Here is a 20465-nt window from a genome sequence, read left to right on the forward strand (position 1 = left end):
GGGAGCAGGCGGAAACGAGCAGCGGGGCCCAGGAGAGAGCGTCCGGACCCGGACGAAGACCAGGGAGGGAGCAGGGCGCCGCGGGCGAGCCCAGCAGGTGGCGAGGGCGGGGTGCGCTGAGGCCCCAGCCCGCCGTCGCCGACTGCGCTCTCCCACCTGCGAAGACGAGCCTGCTCCTTCCTCTTCTCCCGCCCTGTTAGCAAGCCCGGGGGCCCTGGGGACGCGGGACAGGACTGCAGGCCCGCTCTGCCCCCGCAGGCACTTTCCTCGTCGAGTTGAGACTGTCTCCCTCGGTGCAAATAGGACTCGAGGGTCCCGCCTCGGAGATCGGGGAGACATTGCACAGGAGCTCTCCGGGCGTATTGAGAAGTGGGAAGGACGGTTTCATGGAGGAAAATGGAAGACCCCAGGGGCGCCCCCTCGGTGGGAGAGGCACCTCCGGGCAAGGGAGAGGAGGGGAGAGGCACACATTGCTGCTTTCCTCTTCTGTAACAGGGATCAACAAAAAATGCTCTAAGGGACATTAGCGCCACGACTGGAGAGATCTGATAAGCCTGTGATGACACAGCAGCACCGCACCCGCGCTCCTGTTCCCGACTCTGATACCCGGACGGGGTCACGAGGGAAGGACCCTGCCCCCAGGGAACACCCGCTGAGCCATCATGGGAGGCAGCCTCAGGCCCGCCACGCACTCTCGCGGCGCTCCAGCTTGTGCAATAATAACATGCACTTAGAGAGAGAGCAAAGTGACACCGCAAATGTGGCAAAATATTCACAATGGAAGGATCCGACAGAAGCACAGGAAAGGGCGCCATTGCCGCCGCTGCTCAGTGAGTTCGGAATCCTTGCAAAGCAAGAGTCGTCTGGAAGACCTTAAAAATGTCCGTAGTCTGTTCTCCGGGTTTGTTTGAACCTTGTTCACTGACAGTAACATCGACGTGTTGCTAGAGTGTTAGAGCTTTTGACGATTAAGTAAGTGAAACTTATGACCTGTAAGTCACAAGCTGTTCAATATTAATTATTATATTTGGTTGTCATTCTAGTTATTAATACGATTATTGCACTTATTATTATTACTATTGCTGTTGCTGCTATTTCGAGTAGTTCTCGAGGTTCAGGGGTGTCCCCTGGGGCGCCGGCCGGCTCCGTCTCCAGCCCCCGCACCTGGCCCCCAGCGCGGGACGCGCTCCGCGGCCGCAGCCCGCGCGCCGGCTCCCGGCACTGCCCGGCTCTGCCCACCAGAGGGCGCGCGGGGCTCCTGCTTGGGCGCCGGCCGGGCGGAACCCAGCTCCACTCCCCCGTCCCTTCTTTTTCCTGCAGAGTTGGCTGTTGGCTCCAGAGCGACATTGAAAATGCATAAAATACAATAATTACTTCTAGAGACTGGATCTGGGGAGATGCATTAAATCTACCAGTGCGGACCACCTACTCCACGACACTGAGGGGGCTATACACAGGTGGCAACGGAGCAGTCTGTGCACCAGATTTGGCCCCTAGATGTCCTCTTTCCAGCCCTCATCGTGTCTGAAAAGCTGAACTGGAGGGCAATATTTTAAAATTGGGAGACTTCACATAAAATCCAGATTTCTGTCTTTGCTTATAAAATGGGGTGAAGGGAGCCCACATCCTCACATGGCAATACCTCTCTGGAGCTATGCAGCAGTTGCCCTCTTTGGACTAGGCATACATTCCAGCTTACCACAGTCCCCATCAGACCCTATCGCCTCACCCTGGGGCCACCTCACTGCCTGTCACCTATCATGTCTGCTGTGTCACCTGCCTGGCCCTGTGGGTATCTGGCTCTGCCACCCAGACCTACAGGAAAGCCCAGATTAGTCAGATACCCTGAGAATGGGTCAGTTCCCAACAGTCACACTTTCCGGCCAACTGCCATTTAAGAAAAACCCTTGAGGTTGCCAGGTTTTCTGGGAACACATTTTTATTATTATTATTATATAATATGTTGCCATGCCTCCATGTCATCATTACAAGCACTGTGGAAACACAGAGGCAGACGCTTGAGTTCAAGCCTGGGCAACATTGAACAGTCACCTAACTTTTCCATGCCTCAGTTTCCCTGTCTGTAAATTGAGGGTATTCATAGCCTCGTAGGATGCTTTGGGAATGAAGGAGACAATCCACGTGAAAGCACTTAGCCAGCACCTGGCACACAGTAAGAGCCAAATGAGTGTTAGCTGTTACTATCATTAATCATTACACAGGGGCCTGAACCCATGACAAATGAGGTCAGTGGTTCTCAAACTCGAGGGCACATCAAAGTCACTGGAAGGTCTGGGGGGGGCGCACAGATGGCTGGGCCCCACCTGCAGAGTTTCTGACTCCACAGGTGTAGGCTGGGGCTGGAGACGGTGAATTTTCTAGCAAGTGGCTGCAAGTTCCCTGGCGACTGCTGATCTGCTGAGCACACTCTGAGAAGCGCTGCTGCGCACTTCGGGGCAAGCTCGCCAGGTTAGGGTATGTGCCTACACATTTGTTTGTTTCTCTTTGAAAGAGTCGCGGTAAGTCTTAGAATCGGCACATAGAAAGTGCTTAAAAGAGTGCCTAGCACATAATGCTCAATACGTTAGCATCTAATCACTAAATAGAGAATAACGGGGAACATCTAGAACCAAAGAGAAGGATGGAGGGAGAGGGAACTTGGGGCCACAGGGCCCGGAGCTTGGCAGGGGCGCCCTGTTCTCATCGCTCAACAAGCCTATGAAGAAGGAACACGCGAGGAAAACGGTTCTTGGGAAGGAAGGGCCGTCCGCCAGGCCGCCCGGGTACCCCAAACCCAGGTCTGTCTGCTCCGCAGGGTCGGGGGTCTTCCCACTGCCCCATGTCCCTCTGAGCTGTAGCTAATCTGAGTTTCACCCCTGGATCTAGCAGTGGCCCTGTCCGGAGTATTCTACAAAACGCCTGCCCCCTGCGGCCCACCACACGGTCAGAGTCCACCACACGGCAAGAGACACAGTCAGAAGGACAGGCCCCCGGGCCCTATGGGAGGGAGGGAGGCGTGTGGGGGAACGCCCCTGGGCAGGGGGCCGGCAATGGCAGTGGGCCCTGGTTTGGGGCAGGCTCCTGAGGGAGGCAGGTCTATCCATGACCGAGTCCAGCCCTTCATCTCCCAGATTAGTGAAGGGCAAATAGCCCAAATCATCCCTGAATCCAAAGGGAGCCAGGGTTTTGGACGGGGCTCATCCTAGACCCCCAAAAGGCTCGAGCCCGTTTCCAGGAACTGCAGGGTGGGACGTGCCCCCGTCCATGCGGCCCCAAGGATGTCTGCTGGCAGGAGGCAGGGACAGAGCCTGGGTGTCACATGCTGTGCATGCAGCCCCTGCTGTGTGATGGAGCAGAGAGGAGGGGGGAGGGGCTGCTGCTGTGAGAGCCCACCCCCAGCCCCAGGGGCTACACTCCACCCAGAGCTTCTAGCCACCTTAGGACCCTGAATTCGGCGCTGTCTTTCCAGAGCGAGGAAGGCGCCTTTGTCGGGAGCCCTCCCAGCACACTGTGCTGCCGGCTCGTCAGCCTGCTGAGAACCTGCGCTGCGGAGCCCTGGGACACGGGTCCTCCCTCTGTGCCCCTGCCCGCGCCCTGTATTTGTGGGGATGGACCAGCCGCCAGCACCAGGGCACTGCGTGCACCTGAGTAGGTGCTCAAAGACCTGGGGTGGGATAACGAGCTGGCGGGTGGGCTGGGGCAGGCAGGCTCAGGGCTGACCCTACGCGGTGCAGACTCCCTGCACCTGCCGGGAGTGGGGCTGGATTCCGACTCACGTGCCTGTGGCCTTGGAAGAGGAAGTTTGTCCCTGTGCTCAGCCATCAGAAGGAGCCAGCCCAGCCGACTTTCCCGGGGCTCCAGGAGGGCTCAGCATCAAGGAGCAAAGTCACGGCTTCCCATCCTCGCCGCTGAATGAGGGAAGTTTTGCCCCGGTTTAACCTCAAGATTGAATTCTGTGACAAGGCTGCTGTGACGAGTCTGAGATTCCTGGGTGTCTTGGACAAGCAGTCAGGAAGGACTCCAGGAGGCTGGGCACCTGGAGCGCCTCTGTGGGCTGGCCTGGACACAGGTGCACGTGTCACATGGTGGTGAGCTGGCGTTGACATCAGACCCTCATTCCCAAGGAGCAGGAAGCCCCCAGATGGTGCATCCGAGGCTACTCTCTGTTCTGATCTGGGTCAATCCTCTTTCTCTTCCAGCATCCACAGTCAACTGAACCTAACCTTCTGCCCTCTGCTCTCTGTCCTCTCCCAGGTGCTTTGTGGGCCCAGAGGTCTTGTTGCTACTTGCATCTCCCAGTGCTAATTTAAATCACAGAGTACTCAAGTCTTGATGTCTAAAGAGGCTCCATTTTCCTCCAATATGCTCTGCAAAATGCCTCCTCCAGAGCTGACTGCCTGGAAGGCTTCTCTTATTCTCTGTTTTTGCAAGGACTTGCGGCTCTCATCTCCCTGTGCTATCCTGGAAATTACTCCAAGTTTTCATTAGGCAAGGTCAAGGATGCTCCTTAAAAGGAGAAGAGCTAGATGGAGTATCCCTTTGCCTCTTCCTTCATCCCCCTTAGTGGAATGCATAAGACATAGCTGGAGCTCCAACAGCCTCCTTGGGCCATGAGGCACACTACAGGATGAAAGCAAAGGCTAAAGATGGTGAAGCAGAAACAGTAAAGGAACCGGGTACCCCAGTGACCATGTAACCACTGCACCAGCCCTGGACTGACGACTTATAGAACTGTTTTAAATGAGAGAAAAATCAGCATTATTGTGTATGAACTACTGCTCTTCTAGGCTCGGTATTTTCATAGCAGCTGAACTTAATGTTCACTGGGGGACTGTCTCTCCCTGGGCTGACTCGCGGCTGAGAGGCCTCTTTCCCTCCCTTTCCATGCAGAACTGACACCCGATGGACTGCCTCAGTCCACTCTGTGGGCCAGAATGTTCTGTTTCTTGAGTTCTTGTTCAACTGCAGGCGGTTTGTACAATTGTTTATACGACAGAAGCACACGCTGCCCGGGTGTCTCTTGGAGAGAAATGTCCTTCCGATGACCTGACTTGATTCTCTTCTGGGCCGGCGTTCAGGCGGGGCTGACCATCAGTCAGCGTGCAGAGGCACAAGTGGACTGGCTGGTAGATTTTAGCCACCACCGAGCAGGTTGTGAGCAGTTGCTGCTTCAAGCCCCACTAGGGCCCCCGTACTCTGTCCCTGGTTGCTCCCCGTGACCCTCACACTCCCATAATCCCACACCTGAAAGGTTAATGCCCAGGGAGGTGAGGCTCCCACTCCCCTGCCTAGTGTGTGTTCTGACTGGCGACGCCTGGAGAGACCTCTGCATCCAGGGGTATGGGGAGGGGCCGCACTGCATCCTGGAGTGGGAAGAAGGGCCCCGGCCTGCGTGCTGGCTGGGACCTGCTGGCATCCAGAGCTGTGTCCTTCCCACCTGGACACTGCTAACTCTGATGCCCCCACCTGTGACCAGTCAACTCACGGCCTGTTCTCTGGACTCAGAAACACCCCAGGGAGCACTGGCCGTCTCCCCGTCACCAACTCAGCCCCCCGGACACTCACTGCATGCAGACCCCACAGCCTCTCACCTTGTCCTCCATTCGGCCCCTGGCCTGGCGGCCCCCCAGCCCCCAGCGCCTAGCTCTCAGCCTCCACACCATGTGGGCAGGGAGCATGGGCCAACAGAGGGCCGCGAGCTGGCCCAGTGTATGGGGCTACAGCCCCCTCCAAGCTCCAGTGCCCCTCCTTGTTCCTGGGGTTCCCCGACAGACTCCTCCTCCCGCTCCTCCTGGGTGGGAGCCAGTAAACCCTCAGCACATACCTTCCCGTGTCGAGAACTCCCCCACGTCTTGGTCTTAACTCCTTCTGTCTGGGCCAGTGGTTCTCACAGGGGGATCTTTGGGGACGTTTTGGAAATCAGTGGAGCATTTTCAGGTGTCCCAATGGTTGGCAGGGAGCTAGTGGCATTCAGTGGATAGGGGATGAAATGTTTTTCCCATATTTACTGTAAATTTACTGAACTATGGCGTGCATAGAGAACACACATATCTTAAGTGTACACTCAATGAGTTTTCACAAAGTGAACACACGCATGTAACCAGCACCCAGACCAAAACCAGAAGATTATCAGAACCCCCAAAGCCCCCTCAGACCCCCTTTTGGCCACTACCACCCACCAGGGATCACCACCACCCTGACTCCTAACACCAGGAATTCCTTTTGTCTTGAACCTCCCAGAAATTGCATCAAGCCACATGTGCCCTTTGTCTGGCTTCTTTCCCTCGCCATCGTGTTCAGGAGAGGGCCCCACGGTGCTGCGTACAGCTCTTGATGGGCATGTGGGCTGTTTCCAGTTTGCAGCTGTCAGGGCTGGCGCCACCTCCAACATTCCTGCACACAGTTCTTGATTCACAGACGTCTGTGTTTCTGCTGGGCGTACACCTCGGAGTGAGTAGCAGGTCACGGGACAGGCAAGTGTGCAGCCTTAGCGGCTGCTGCCTAAGCTTTTGCCCAAGTTGTTGCAGCGATTGACATTCCCACCTGTGCAACATGAGAGCTCCTGCTGCCCACCCTCCTTACCAGCACTTAGTGTTGTCTGTCCGTTTCATGCCAGCCATTCTGGAGGGTGTGCCGTGGCCTCACACTGTGGTCACAGGCCGTTGGGAGTTCCTCTTTCCTGAAGTGTCTGCTCAAATCTTCTGCCCAGTTTTCTGCTGAGTCATTTGACTACAGGTCTTTACGTAGCCTGGATGTGACTTCTCTGGTGAATATTAGGACTACGACTATCTTCTCTCACTCTGCGACTTGTCTTTTCTCTCTCCTAAAGGTATCATTTGATGAAACAGAATCTCAAGAGAGTAAAATTCATCAACTTTTCCTTTAAGGCTAATAATTTTTGGTCCTGACTAATCTTTGCTTACGTCTTTGCTTTATTCTAGAAACTGTACGGTCTTACCTTTCAGTTTTTGATTTATTGCTCCATACACCTTTTGGATGACCCATCAGACATCCACGTAGGTGAAAAACCTGTTTATAATGATTTCCCCTAGAGCCTAGCTCCGCTTTACACACAAACACAAAGTATTTTTTTGCAGTTTAATACACACTGAGTTTCCCAGAACATAACTCCTGAGTAAATTTAGAGAAGATTGCATTTTGTTTTGTTTGGAACTTTACCAGGATCTGAATCACTGTTTCAGAAAAAAATACTGCACTGACAGCAAAGCTGCTCGAGGTACAGGAGGAACCACGGAAGCCACCTCTGTCTGTCTGCATTTCTAGATGATTCTTCGTTTTAAATAGACATACATTCTTAGTTGACTCTTACTTCAACTTAGTAACTGTGAAGGAAGCTTCCCCCATCTTCCATTGATTATTGTCTTATTTCTGTTGAATCCACACTTACTCACGAGAGCCCAGAGCACACATCTGGTCTCTTCAGGTACATCCCCGCGTGGTCACGCCTGGACACACATCCTTTTATCATAAATTATTTTCATGGCTCTTTTCTATTACAAATCGGGCATTATATTAACTTCGGGGAGGGAATTCTGTGTGTAGATACATTTCCTTTCCCTTCGGGACGGTAAAGGGGATTTTACCAAGTATGTCCGAGAAGGAGAAGCTGTGGGGTCCGACAGGGTGAAGGCCAGTGGACCTGGCTCTGTCCGGGCCTCACGTTTCAAACCAAATGGGAACACTAACCGCAGGAGTTTTCTCCTAAAATGGCATTCATCTTAGACCAACCAACTTTACAGTAACAGTAGTTTTTCTCTCCTCACCACATTTGTGAAATAGAAGGTCCTACACCAACCCCAGGAGAAACGACACGTGAGTGGCCCCACCACTCAAAGCCCCCCACCCATCTCCCACCACCTGCTCGAGATCCCGCATGGGCCTGCATGGAGTCTTCTCTGGGTCTAGTTCACCAGTAGAAAGGCCTGAGTCCAAGCCCCAGCTCAGCCCCAAATTAGCTGTGTGGCTTCAGCAGTGTGTTTACCCTCTCTGAGCCCATAGCTCCATTCATAAAATGAGTATGACACTACTTGACATATCCGTGAAAGCCGAAAGGTGGTAACTGCTAACGTTCACCGAGTGCTTACTCTAGACCACCTCCTGTGCTAAAGGCCCTGTGAGCGCCATCTCCTTTCACCCTTCCAAACCCGCTGTGGGGACGGGGGCCACTATTATCCCCCTTTTACAGGTGAGGAGAGCAGAGGCAGAGAGAGGGTGAGTAAGTTGCCCTAGGTCATACAGTTGGTAAAGGGCAAAGTTGAGAGTTGAACCCAGGCAGTCTGACTGCTTCTCATTAAATGATAACTTGTAGGGAAAACAGTGCCCACCACAGGGAAGACACTCACAAAGTGGCAGCTCCTGGCTCCTCTCACGTGTGCACTGATGTATAGCTGTGAACTCCGGCATTTATTGCTGCTTTCTCTCTTTCCCTCCCCTACCCCCGCCAAGAACCGGGTGCGTGCCTTTGGTTTAACTCCATTTAATACATGTCATAGTGGCTTTTAAACAAGTTGATTTCTAGTATCCTAAATTTGGCAAGGTTTGTCAATAGAGCACTAGTAAAAGTGATGTTATTTTTAGTTTACCTGCAAAGGATACAGGAAAGTCCGTGTTTACACTGGAATCCATGTTGGTATTTACCTAAAAAACTCCAATCCCATAAGCAACAAAAAGCACACTATGTCAGAAATACTTCCAAGCCCTGGCCACTTATGCCTGGAAATACTTGACAGGAGGAAGCACAAAGACCCGCTGAGCGCTGGCTGCAGCAGGATTTGACCTGCGTGTCTCTAGATCCCGAAGAATGTTCTCTGATGCAGACCAAGGTCAGGTATGGTAAACAAAGTGGCTGCCAGCACGAAATAGACTCCCAGCAGGTGTGGCTGCTGAAATTTTCCATTTTTCAGAGCGACTGCAGGCTTGGAGAATTTTAGGGCGCTTTGTCACGGAAGGTCGTGTCCCGGCAGCCGTCCAGCCATCTGAAGCTGTGCGGTCGTCTGCAAACAGCAGCCCTGGGCTTTAGAGCCGAGGTTCAGGGTGAGTCTCTCCTTCACCCGGTGCTCAAGGCGCCTCAAGTCTCTGGGCTTCTGCTTCCTTGCCCATCACAGGAGGAGGCTGAACTGAGAGAAACCCTAAAGCCTTCCCAGGTCTAGACTCCCAGGAGCTAAGGAGGCAACACTGCCTGTGATTGGGATCCGTTGGTGCTGGGTCCCATTGTGAACAAGCCAGGACTCACTTCCTTTCTGCTGACTTAGGCCCATCACAGCATCTCTGAGCCTCAGTTCCCTCTTTAGTAAAATAAGGAATAATACTACTGATCTCACAGACAACATTGAAAAGGCTTAAACATAAAATAGATGCTCAATGAATGTCAGTTTCTTGCTCTCGCACATTTGCCCATCTTTCCTTTTCACCATGAGCCCCCCTCAGCCCTGGACCCCCCTGTGCAGTGGGCCGCCACTGCCCACGCCCCGTCCCAGCCCATCCTGTCTTCCCCCGGCAGTACTGAGAGTCGAGACTCTCAATTCTTCTGCCCCAAACTAGCACCCACTTCTAGACGAACTGTCACAATGGGAACCACCGGATAAACTGATGCATTTACACCTGTCACTTCCCCAGAACATCTGCAGTAAGAATTCTAATAGTAGAATTTCAGTGCAAAGAACAGAGAAGAATCGGTAATTTAAACATGGCAACATGCAATGAAAAGTTCCATTCCTTGATGATGCTAGAAAACAAAGCATTCGGAATGGTTTCTCTTTTCAGTGTATGTTATTCATATAAGTAACGGGTCCTCCACATGACTTATTTGGTTCCGTGATCTGTTGCTTTTTCCTCTTGGCAAAATAACCCACTTGAGTGGCTCGATCTCAGGAGTTTTCCCAGTGGGTAAAGGCTGACAGCTGGGATTCTTCTTTGCTTTCTCCAGTCGGCCACCCTAGATTCTTTGGGGAGTCGGTGCGGCATCGGTGAAAAGTTGATAAACAACATTCCTTCTTTGGTCTCGAATGGACAGGCCTTGGTGTCTTCGGGCTCCTTCATGGCTCCCCAGCTGTAATTATTGGTTGCTTTTTAAAGTGTCCCTCTGAACTGAGAGTCTTCAGTTGTTCTAAATTCATTTGGGATCCTTCTGGACCCAGGAATTAACGGTGACTCTTCATTCCTGTAAGTCAGAGACGGTCTCGTCTAAGGAAACATTCCAGGGCTGTCGGCGTGTGTGTGGCGAGATGGGCCAATTCAAGCTGCATCCCAGCATCCTCCAAGTGGGGGTTCAAGGTGGCCTCGAAGCAGAAAGCTTCCTTGTGAGTCTGATCTCCAGCCTCGAGGACCCTGCCCTCCTGTAGCCCTGATCCCTGGGGTCCCGGAGCAATGGGAATTAAGACAGAGGCCATCGGGCCAGAAGGATCGTGGGTGGTTTTACTGGCCACAAAGAGTCGCTAATGTAATGGGATCTGGGTAATGCCCTGAACCACTCCCGACTTCTGAAAGAAAGAGCGGCCGTTCCAAAGAGTCTATACACTCTACCATGTTCCGCAGACTCCCAGCGCCCTTCCACCAATCCCACCTCCTCCCAACACAATGCCTCATGGGGGATCCAGGGGGTGGGAGTCTGCTCAGGACTTCGAAATATTTGCTCTTTAATAACGATAATGAAAATAACAAATGACACTTATTGAGCACCTTACATGCATGCCTTTATTTCATCCTCACAATGGCCCTATGTGGTAGGTACCACTATTATCCCCATTTTACAGACGAGAGCACTGAGGCCAAGAGGGGCAGATAGCCCAGATCCTCAGGGCTAGCAAGTGACAGAGATTCAAACCCAGCTTGGAGTGGCCCCACAAGCCTCACTTTTAACACCTGCATGAATCCGCTGCCTGCTTTGCCCTGAGCCCAGGAGCTCGATACTTTACTATTCCACGCAGGCCCCATCAGGTTCCTGCTGTTCAGGCCAAACCCCGGAGGTCCTGAATGCACACTCCAGAGGAGGGGGACATGCACGACACAGGGGTAGAAGGGCAGGCTCTGGGGCTAGCGGGCTCAGGCTGGAATCCAGCTCCAAGGCTTATTCGCAGTGTGGCCGGAGACAAGTTACTTAACCTTTCTGTGCCTTTGTTTTCTGTCCGTGCAGAGGAAGATCACCCCTATCAGGCAGCAGCAGAGATGGGAGGAGTGATGTGTAAAGTACACGATTGGCGGTCCGTGTCCAGCGCACTGGAAGAGCTCCATAAACACAGGCTTTTTGTCAGCTCGGCCGCCTCTATCCAGCTGTCCGGTCATCACCGCCACCCTGACACTAACAGGCAACTCAGGCTGGCATGGTCAAGGCTGACTTCCTGATCTTCCCTCCCGCTCTTGCCCACCCCAACACCTGGGCAAGACACTCCTGTCCTTCTAGGAGCTGAAGTCAAAAATGTTGGCATCATCCTGGACTCCTCTCTCCTGCAAGCCTCACATCTGACTCACCTGCAAATCCTTCTAGCTTTCCCTTTAAAATATACCCAGAGTCCAGCCCTGTCTCACCACCTCCACCGCTACCTGGTCCTGGCCAACGCCGTCCTCCCCTGCTACTCCAGCAGCCTCCCCACTGGGCTCTCTGCTTCCCCTCTCACGCCGACTGTCTTCTGCTGTTGCCAGAGCACCTCAGGATCCGTCATGAAACTCCATTCAAGGCTCCCGTGTGGCCACATCTCACCCAGAGCAAATGCCAGCGTCTAATCACAGGCCCCTGAGCTGGTCCCCACCGCACCAGCAGGGGCAGGGGAGGCAGAAGATGTGGCAAAGTGCTCGAGAAAAGCATCGGAGGGAAAGATGGTCCCTTTGGTTATATAGGAAGATATCATTACAGAAATAAATAGATTTTATGGTTTTTGCTGGATAGCACATGATTGGTCCAAAGTGGACCAAGTAATGCTGAGGAAGACTTTTTGGAAGAGACGCGAGACATACTCAACCTCCCTTCCAAAATAACATCGAGATAAGGCTGGAAACGCAAACTAGGCCCTTCTGAGTGAAGAGGCGGGACCAAGCACGGCGCTGGACCCCAGGCCCTCGTGAGGCCGGCTAAAACCACCGTGATGGGATTTTTAAGATACAAACCTAAAGAGAAAATGAGAAAGGTGAAGATAACGAAACTCTGGGAGCCAGAAAGCTTATGAACAAGAAGCAACTGACTGAGCGGCCGAAGAGCTGAGTTCCATGCTCACGGCAGGAAAACCCATGAACCTATGAACTGGATTTATTTAGCAGAAAGCTCAGAAAAACGCAGGAGCCTGTGGCACCAGGTCCTTCTGGAACTGAGAGCGAAGCCGCAGGGAGGGAGAGCGTCAAATAAGGGAGGCTGGCTGACATCTGTTCAGCAGCAGTTAGATGCTGGGACCCCCACCCCTACTCTGCATGGTGGGGTGCCTGTCTCTCTCCCACTCTGGCAGAAGACCGACAACTGGCTTTCCAGAGAGGATAAACCTAGGGACTCTGGACTGTGTGACATCAGACGCAGTTGGGACCCAGGGTATCAAACTGGAGATGGGGGATTCAGTGACTGTGGACGTACTGGATGCTGAGACCCCCTCTCCCATCCCTGTTACCCTACTGGGCTCCCAGAATGCTGGCAGCCAGGCCGCTGCGCTCTAGAAAGGAGGCTGGAACAATCTGCTCCAGTGCATCTGACAAGCCCAGGTGGAAAGACCTGGAGAGACTGACACAGGGGCTCCCCCAAAATTGGCACAGCATAGCACCCCACAGTAAAGCTCACAGGCAAGAAGATCTGCCTGTTCAGACACCGTGGATAAGCAGACATGTGAGGAGAGCCTCTACGAGGCAGAGAACAAAACGAAGAAAAGCGACTTGGAGGAAGAAAACATTACGCAAGGAGAAGAAAATTTCCAAAAATCATTATTGATAACTTTTGAGAGATAAGAAAAGATGTTAAATCCATGAAACAAGAACAGAAGTTTATAAATAAGAACACCTATAGAGCAAAAAGTATTTCTTGCAAATTAAAAATGTGAAAATAGAAATTAAAAACTTTGTAAAAGATTGGAAGATGGAATTGAGGAAAATTTTGAAAAGTCAGTCAGAAAGACAAAGAGATAGGAAACAGAAAAGAAAGAGAAAATAATTAGAAGACTAGTCCAAGAAGTCTAACATGCAAATAAGAAGAGTACCACAAAGCAACAATAGTGAAAACAGAGAGGAGGAGATATTCGTCAACAAAGCAACACAAGGATATTTCCCAAACTGGAATAGCATGAATCTCCAGACAGAAAGGGAACTTCAAGTTTGCAGCATAATGGAAAAAATATACTCACACCAAGGCCACTGTTATGAAATTTCCAGAACACTGGGAATAAAGAAAATCTAGCACGCTTCTGAAGGGTAGAAAGAAACAGGTATGTGCAACAGATAAGGAATTAGAATAAATTTGGAATTCTCACTAGCAAACAGAAAGAAAAACAAGCAAAAAAACAATGGGGAGTGGCTTCAAAATTCTATAGGAAAATTATTTCCAACCTAGAATTCTATAGCCAGCCCGATTATCACTCATATGTAAGAACAGAATAAAAATAATTCAGACACGCAAATTCTCAACAAAAATTTAACTTCCACATGCTTTTTCCCAGGAACTCATTGGAGGGTATTCTGCCAAATGAAGGAGTAAGCTAGGGAGAAACAAGACACACCACACATATGAGCTCCCTGGGGCTGCTGTAACAATATGCCTCAAACTGGGGGTCTGAAACAACGGAGGTTTACAGTGTCATGTCCCAGAGGCTAGAAATCTGGAATCATGGTGTCAGCTGGGCCACACTTTCTCTGAAACCTCGAGGGGAAGGTCGGTCCTTTCTTGCCTCTTCCAGCTTCTGTAGCAGCAGAACTCCAGTCTCTGCCTCCATCTTCACTCAGTCTCCCCTCTGGGCATGTCTGTCTCTGCGTCTCATCTCCTCTTCTTATAAGGACATCAGTTGTACTGGGTTAAGGGCTCACCCTACTCCAATATGACCTCATCTTAACTTAACTAATTGCGTCTGCAGTGAGCCTATTTCCAAATAATGTCACATTCTAACGTTCTGGAAAAGACATGAATTTGGCAGGGGACAATATTTAACCCAGTACAACATACAGAAACAGGAGGTGAGAGGAATTCTCTGGATGCTGGTGAAGGGCTGGCCCAGGCCGACAGCTGTGTACCAGGGCAGAGGGCAACCGGCACAGACTGGGCAGGCCAGACACTCAAAGATTTTGTCAGGAAGGTGAAACTGAGATTTAGGGATTGAATTAATGATAAATACACAGAAAACTGAGCAAACAAACAAGAGCAACAATAAAAAGGCAATTGTTAATTCCAGGAAAAACAAAAGATTAGTTCCTAGCCACAGCTCTGCAAGGCATACATAAATGTACATAAGAAACAATGAATGCTTATCAAGCCAAAATTACAGGACAAATCTATGGGGAGGGCGGGGGATGGGAAGTGGTGGAAGTGGAGGGAGGAAAGAGTGATAAGTCCTTATCTTCCATGGTTAAGGGAGAAGGCCAAAACCTGAAAAAGCCAGTTAGCAATTCAAGTATATAGACACATGTTGCAGTACATATTAAAAGAGTCAAAAACATTGCGCCTGGAGAAGAGGAAATGGGAGGGGAGGGGAATGAGGAATGTTGTTTGTCTTAAAGCTTGTACAACTAGTTGAACTGTACATATGCATAACCTCAACTAGAGAAAGAAAATCAAAACAAGAGAGAGAGGCACAAATTGGGCCAAATCATCAACAGCCTGGTGCAAGGTGCACTACACCATAAGCACACTTTATAATTCACATATTTTATGATGAAACTCTAGAGTCAGCTTCGAACACGGGCAATTCTGCCTCCCCTCACCCTACCCAGGGGACATTTGACCATGTCCAGAAGCATTTTCGGTTGTCACAGCCCTGGGAGTCTGGTGGCCAGAGACCAGGGACACTGCTGAGTATCCTTCAGCACACAGAGCGTAGCACTCACAACAAAGAATTTGCTCAACAACTAACAAAAAAGAAAGATCTGGCCCAAAATGTCAATAATGGCAAGGTTGAGAAACCCTTGCTCAACAGATGGCTGGGAAGAGAAAGCCCAGTGGAGAGGCCTGGGAAACCGGTCTCTCCACACTCACACGACACTCTGACACCAGATGGCTGCGTTTTCCCACACTGACCCCTTCTCTGATTCTCTGTGGACCTAACTGGATGCCCCACAACTCAGTTTACTTCTGACAGTCTATCTCCAATCCGTCTACTTGGAGTTAGCGTCACATCCCACAAGGTAGGGGCTCAGGCCCACAAGACTGCCCCCACTCTAGCTGCTAGCCGCAGGTCCCAAGCCTCCTGTATTTATACCAACAGACTGGCTATAAATCAGGGGTTCCCACGACCCCCTGCTCAGGTTCAATAATTTGCTGGAACAGCTCATAGAACTCAGGAAGGCACCTTACTCACATTTACCAGTTTGTTCTAAAGGATACCGCTCAGGAAGAGCAGAGTGCAAGGCAAGGGACAGGGCTGGCGTGTGCTTCGGCGCCCTCTCCAGGTGCCCCGCCCTCCCGCACCTTGATGCGGTCACCAACGCGAGGCTCCGAACCCCATCCTTTTCAGTTTTTGGAGGCTGTGTTCCATAGGCATGATTGACTAACTCATCCTCCAATCCCTCTTCCTCACCAGGAGGTCAAGGGCCGGGGTTGAAAGTTCCAACCCTCTAAGCACTGGCCGGCTCCCCTTGCAACCGGCCTGCCCCCCCCCCCCAACTTCGGGGCTTCCCAAAAGTCACCCCAGGAACAGAAACTCGGGTGTGGTTGAAAGGGACTTGTTATGAATAACAAAAGACACTCCCTCCACCTTTAAGGCTCTCATCATTAAGGAAATTCCAAGGGTTTTAGGAGCTCTGTGCCAGGAACAGGGATGAAGCCCAGATGTCTCTTTCTTATTATAAGTCACGATGCCACAGGAAGCTGTTGAGATCCTCGAGGTAGGAAATCACAAAAGGCTGAATTCCGAGAGCTCTCGGGTGGACTCCACGGGCCTGGAAACCCGATGCAGGGGCAGATGGTGGAAGCAAGGCCGAGTTTTCCCACTTGGGTATTGAGGTGGATGTTGATGCCATGAACCAAAGCCAGGGAAAGGGTGTCGGCGGAGGAGAGAACAGTTTAGTTGGTGAAGTTTAGTCTGAGTCACTTAGAGGCCACGGGAGGTCAAGGTGAAGAGGCTTAGTCGGGTGGGTTCTGGGGTTCAGGACGGAGGTCTGGAGGGTGGACACATATGTGGCAGTCACTGCATTTAGAAGTAGGGTTTCCTGAGGGCTTTTTTTGAAGCCAGTGTTCACCCCAGACCTAGCATAGCGGCTGACACTTAAGAGAAAATTCCTGTTAAAGATGTACTGACTGAACAAAGGAAAATCATGCGTTCTAGTTTCCTGTGGCCGCTACAACAAACGACCACTGTGGGGGATCAGGATGTGCCTCCCCAAAATGTGTCTCTTTGGCTCTGTTATTTTTAAGGACAAAAGACTCTGAAAGAAACTTTGACCTTCCCTCTAAGTGCCTAAAAGAATTTAAGACAGAAGGCCTGTCCCAGGACAGGCCATCACCATGGACAACTCTCTCCATCATCACATTGTCTATGGATACCCAGCTAACATTCGTTGACCAAACGTTTGCTTTTCCATCTCCATGTGAACTGCCTTACTCCCCTTTGAAGCCCCAAACCACTACCCCCAACATCCTCCTTTGTCTTTAGCTGAAGATGGTATAAGGTGGCGGCTTTAGCCATTTTGGCGAGTTACTCAGTTTTCCTGGGTTTCTCCCTCGTATACATGTTATTAAACTTTGCTTGTTTTTCTCCTGTTAATCTGTCTCACGTCAGTTTAATTCTCAGACCAGCCAGAAGGACCTAGAGGGGCGAGGAATAGAGTTTCCTCCCCTATGTCACAAACTGGGTGCTTAAGATAACAGAAACTTATTCTCTCACAATTTTGGAGGCCAAAAGTCTGAAATGAGTATCACTGGGCTGAAATCAAGGTGTCGACAGGGCTGCACTCCCTCCAGAGGCTCTGGGGGAGGATCCTCTCTCACCTTGTCCAGCTTCTGGTGGCTGCCAGCACTCCTTGGCTTGTGGCTGCATCACTCTAATCTCTGTCGCCATCTTCATGTTGACTTCTCCCTTGTGTGTCTCATCTCCCTCTGCCTCTCTCTTATGAGAACACTTGTGGATCTGCCCAGATAATCCAGGAAAATCTCCTCATCTCAAAATCCTTAATTTAGTCACACCTACAAAAACTTTACCATATAAGGTAACATTTGCAGGCTCCAGGAATATACTGGAATAACTCAATATGCTTGGGGGCCACCATTCAGCCCATGACAGGGATCTGGACTACAAGCCCCTGGGAAAACAAACCTTAAAATCCTGAAATTGAAGAAATGATGGGAAGGCTGACTACCCCAGGTGCTGTGGTGGTTTTAAAACGTCCACAGATCATCCGATACCCCTATCCTGAAAAGGTGTATTCTAATTTCCCTGCCCTTGAATGTGGGCTGGACTTAGTGACTCATTTCTAACAAAGAGAATCAAGTGGAGGTGACAGCATGTGGCTGTGGAGAGTAGGTCACAGAAGGCCCTGTGACTTCCTTCTTGCTCACTTTCTCTTCCATGACTTGCTTTTGGGACAGCCAGCCACCACGTTATGGGGACACTGAAGCAGCCTATGGAGAGGGCAGCGTAGGGAAGAACTGAGGCACCCTGCCGACTGGACTTGAGAGCAGATCCTGCAGCCCCAGGCAAGCCCTCAGTTGCCTGAAACCTGGTCCCACATCTGCCTGCAGCCTCATAAGACAAACGGAATAGACCCACCCAGCTAAGACGCCCCAGAACCCCTGACCTGCAGACACTGAGATAATACATGCTTCTCGTTTTAAGCCATTACGTGTTGGTAGAATTTGTCATGCAGCGATAGATAACCAATACAAATGGGGAGTGAGAAGGAGATGAGACAGCAACAGCAGAGCAAAACCAGAGGGAGAGACAAGGAGGCACGATGTTGGTGGGTAGGACAGGGCCGAGGGAAATAACTCCAACGATGGTGGCGTGGATCCCGGACAGCCTTTGAGTCTGAGCTCCTCCATTATCGAGTGGACCCTGTTACATAATTCCAAAAATATTTGGCCTGAAGATGAAAGCAGAGAACTGAGTTGTATTTGAAAAGATGCACACAAGAACCTAGCATGGAGTCAAGAACATGGAAGGGGGAGAAACAGCAACAACAAGACTCACACCCTGGCATTGCGCTGTTTCCTGGGCCACTCTGCTATACTGACGTTCGCATCGGGTACCATCCCCACACGCAATCAGGTACTATGATCCCTATTTTTTTTTTTAAAGATTTTTTATTTTTCCTTTTCCTCCCCAAAGCCCCCCAGTACATAGTTGTATATATATATATATTTTTAGTTGTGGGTCCTTCTAGTTGTGGCATGTGGGATGCCGCCTCAGCATGGCCCGATGAGTGGTGCCACGTCCGTGCCCAGGATCCAAACCGGCGAAACCCTGGGCCGCTGAAGTGGAGCGCGCGGACTTAACCACTTGGCCACGGGGCCGGCCCCCACTATTATCCCTATTTTTGACGAGGAAATGAGGCTTCCAGAATTGACGTGGCTACTCTATGCTCCCATGGAGCCGGGACGTGACCCCAGATCAGGCTGATTGCAAAATCCACGTTAATCCCATTGCACCACCCACGTCTCTTTGTACAGCACTTATTTACATTCCTGGGGATTGTTTGAATTCTCTTCCCTCTGCCTTCTCACTAAGAACTCTGCCAGGGTTCCTCCTCCTCCCACCCCTGAAAAAATCCTTTGATTATTGTTCATTCCTGAAATCAAGCGTCTACATATTTCACCACGGAGACCCAGAAAGCCCTCGAAGGGTGGAATGCAGGAGCTATGAATTTAAAGCTTCTTCAAGACTCTTCCTCATTCTCTCTCCCCCGGGTGGGTAGGGCTGCCGTTCTGCCTGGCCGCCTTCCCTCCTCCTTGGCGTCTCCCCACCCTCTGGAGCTGCATCTGGCCGGAGCAGGACGTTCTCTCAGTCCCATTCCCCTGGAAAATGTTGAGTCCGCGTTGACACTGACACCCATCAGGGAGCCGTGCAGCTGTTCCCACGCAGCCAGCTCAAAGGCCTTCTGGAAATGGTTTGCATTCACCCGCCTTCTCCATGGCCTGGCAGCTCTGCAGGGCCTGGCACCCCAGGACTGAGGCTGGGGTCAGGGTGCAAATTAGGTTTACTCTTCTTTTCCCCCTCCCTGACTCCCTGAAGGTCTGGTAAATTCAGAGTTAATAGCTAAGAAAAACAGGTACTTCCTTCCTGCTATCCAGAATAAGCTTGGGGGAAGGAGGTGACATCTTTTTTTTTCTTTGTGGTTCGGGATATCTATTATCATATTATTTAGCTTTCATTTGATTTAAGTGGCATAAATCCAATTCCAACTGGATTTGGCAAAAAGGAGAGTTTAATAACAGTGTATTGGAGTATCTCCAAGTAAGCTGAAGACAGGGCAGGGATTGCTGCCAGATGGGGTCACCATGTACAGTTGTGCAAGCTGCACACTGCACAACCCCAGGGGCCACTATCACAAGGCGACCATACAAATGGCACTTGCTGGAGTTATGCAGGGCCCAACTTGTTGAGCTCTTCTCAGTGTCCCTCTTCCATGTTTTAGGAATAACTGGAAGCGGGGTCTTAAATGCCCACCAGGACTCACCCTCCATCTCTGAAACGAGATTCTCTCTGACTATTGACTAAATCCCTCCCACTGTGGGCTGGTTTCATCCATGAGGTGAATGAAAAATTGTCCATGAACGATTCCTTACTTCCAGCACGAACGAGGGACTAACTTATGCTGTTATTGGTCCCAGCTTCAAAACTTCTAGGGAAGAACTCTGATTGGCTTGTTTGAACTTGGCACCCATCCTTCCGCCAATCAAGGGGGTAGATGGCTCAGAGGCAAGCGCAGCCTGTGCCTCAGCCAGAGTCAGGTCCCACCTGGACCCAGCACGGCTGCCCAGTAGGAGGCAGCAGGTGTAAGAGCACCACCTTCGTGGAATTTAAGGCTTTTAGCCTCTGCTCACTTATCTTTATTGTCCTAACCTCCAGATTTTTCAGGAGAGCTGAATACCTAATAGTAGTTGGGACGATGGGGACGAAACATTGCTCTGTCTCAAGAGTGGGTGTGCATTAAACTAATCTGCGGGAATTGCATTTGACTGGACCTTAAGAGCTCGGGCAAAGTGGGAGCTGTATGCACATTGTCATTATTATGGGGCACATTATGATCCTCCTGCAGTTACTTGCAGGCGCCGTCTAAGCTGCCTTTAAGGCAGAAAATATCAGTTCTCTTCCCAAATTAACTGCTCACTGATGCTT

Source organism: Equus asinus, chromosome 9 (genome assembly GCF_041296235.1).
Source record: "Equus asinus isolate D_3611 breed Donkey chromosome 9, EquAss-T2T_v2, whole genome shotgun sequence".
In the NCBI taxonomy this organism is placed as follows: domain Eukaryota; kingdom Metazoa; phylum Chordata; class Mammalia; order Perissodactyla; family Equidae; genus Equus; species Equus asinus.